The 2,629-nt window shown below is 32.3% G+C and overlaps 1 long non-coding RNA gene across 1 annotated transcript; it reads right to left on the reverse strand.

The window, feature by feature from the left end:
• Positions 1 to 64: 64 nt before the first annotated feature.
• On the reverse strand, positions 65 to 2,393 carry LOC107301869. The gene is made up of 3 exons (XR_001549339.1): positions 2,364 to 2,393; positions 2,210 to 2,268; positions 65 to 127 (listed from the first exon to the last, which is right to left on the reverse strand). It is a non-coding gene; the product is annotated as an uncharacterized LOC107301869 (long non-coding RNA).
• Positions 2,394 to 2,629: the final 236 nt, after the last annotated feature.

Raw genomic sequence — 2,629 nt, forward strand, 5'->3', positions numbered from 1 at the left:
AACAGCATTTCATTAAGGTTATTTTGATTTTCCAACCCGTACAAATTACAGAAGAAATGTGTTTGTTCCATGAACAAATGTGGGCAATCAACATTACCTTGCAAATGGTATGTAGGAAATGCTGTACCTAGAAAAGGAATAGCACAAATTCCTTCATTAGCAAGTACAAAAACAAAATCACCTTCCCCTCACAATCCAATATTGTTAACAGTCTACATTATACATGACAGAATGCAAATGCTGGGCAGCAGATATATACTGCAGTGTACCAAGTTATGCCATGCTGGAATATACTAAGACTAAGCATTGTTTTGATTTTAAAATCAATTTATATATGGCTGACTTCTAGGGTAGCAATGACTAATCTCAGGGACAGGGGAATGAAGTTCCAGGGAATAAGGGCAACAGAACTTTCTCTGTGTCACTTTGACCATGGCTGACCAAGAAGATAAATGCTCTGCATTCAAAAAATGAACTTTGTCAGAACATTTGTAATATCATATTTCACTGCAAGTGGAAAGATATGTAAACAGAAATGTAAGTATTATATGCCCACAACCATGTCTCCCTATAGATTTTTATTCTATACAGATGATGTGAATTTTTCATTATATTGGATGAAGGGAGTTAGTGAGAATGAGAAACTATGTCAAGAAAGTAATTCATCTCCATTCACATAAAATTTGACAGTGGAACTAGTGGCCTATTTTATTAGATAATCAAAGAAGATCTAGGGTATCAATGTGACTGGAATTAAACATAGATTGCTATTATATACTTGGTTCAACACTGCTAAATTAGTAGGTTATTCAACCAAATAAGTAATATGTTTTCTTTCAGATTCAAATTATTTTAGGAAATCCGTAAGAATGGATTTATTGTTCATATGTTCTTAAATACCTTCAAGTAATAATTCTAGCAAAAACTGCTTTGGTGAGCTGAACATTATAAATGTTTGAGCATATTTGTATGGATGGCTGCATAACCTAGTGACTTTACAGAAAATAAAAATGTTAAAATCAATGCATCTAAATTGATTTTCATACATGCATATGCAAGTGTATAACATCCAATATCAATTCATCTTCAATATTTTAAGAAGCTTAATAAGCGACTGAGAAAGTTTTTATGGGATTAGCAGACTGTTTTCTTTAACTAAATTACCATCTTCACATGAAAAAGGAAATTTTAATCTGGATTTTCAGTGATATCATTGAAAATCTTTTTGGTATTCAAGTGATATTTTTTTTAAAAAAAGTATGAGTATAACTGAAAAATTATTTGACTCTCATAATATTTCGGTTGGAGTCTGATTTCTCTTTTAGCTGATATTGATTTGTTTTTATCCTATTAGTCTACTAATCATATTTGGAGCATTTAGGATAGAAGCTTAATTCTGAGTCCTGTTTACAAGAAAAACTCATACTTTAAATAAGTGTAACTTAAAGATTACAATAGATTTTTTTAAAGAACCAGGGCGCAAAAGAGTTTAGTACCTTAAACTAACTTATTGTCCTTTTCACTATTGCAACAAAAATTTGAAAATAGCTAATATATTCATTTGAAACCTGCTTTACTATTCAGTTTGGGCCCTGTTCAGCTTCTGAATCCCACAAACTATGTGTTTTACTGGAAAATACATTGAAGATTTTAAATTAATAAACTATAAACTAATTCATGTGGGGGGGGGGGTTGCAAGATTTTGGAAATGTCCTTTTCCTAGGATCGTGAAGAGTGACAGAGAGAGAGATTGGCTTAGGTGCCCAGCTGGTTTTGTACCTAAGGCTGGACTATCTCCCAGTTTCTAACCTGCTGCCTTTAAATATTACTCCAAACTGACTCTTTAATAAAACTTTAGAAGTAAGATTCATATGCCAGGAATAACCAGGAGTTCAAATGTGGAATGAGTCAAATCTCATCAGGTAAGAGATAAAATGTTCATGCAATCCTGCATATCACTGCCTTTGCTATATGCAAATGTGGGCATGGTTTCCTCATGTGAAATCCAATAAAAACAGGTGCTTAGGGCAATGCCTTCAAAATTCCTAGGGGATGAGGAAAAAATATCTTGTTTTCATTATGGCATACTGTATGTGAGAAGGATTCAAGGTATATGGAGATACAAGAAAGGCTTTTGTTCCTAAATGCACAAGAACTTCCAATTATTGCCAAAGACCCATGTACACAGGAAAAATGAGGTGATACATACCATGCCAAGGCAAAGAATTGTAAAATGCAAAAGAGGATAGTAAGCCCTTTATTATGCCACTGAAAAGAAAAAGAAAAAATACAACTTAAACAACAATTATTTACAAATAATTTTATCAAGACATATCAGTCACATTGTAAATTTGATTACTTACCCAGAAAGCTGCACACAGAGTTAATATGAGGCATAGCTAAAAAAAAATACAGAAAGAAAGTCTTTGAATAAGAAATGCTATCTAATTAAATAGCTGGAAATAAAATACTGGACTAAATATATTTAATTTATTTAAGGAAGCGTATAAGATTGCTTTAATAGTAATAGTTAATCTTGAAATAAATAATTAAAAAGCAGATGTGTTCGTAATTTAATGAAGTTTAATGAAGAGAAGGACGAGGGGGGAACATCATAGCAGTGCTCCAA

This window comes from Protobothrops mucrosquamatus, unplaced genomic scaffold (assembly GCF_001527695.2).
Source record: "Protobothrops mucrosquamatus isolate PMUCROS unplaced genomic scaffold, P.Mucros_1.0 scaffold18512, whole genome shotgun sequence".
NCBI classification, from domain to species: Eukaryota; Metazoa; Chordata; class Lepidosauria; order Squamata; family Viperidae; genus Protobothrops; species Protobothrops mucrosquamatus.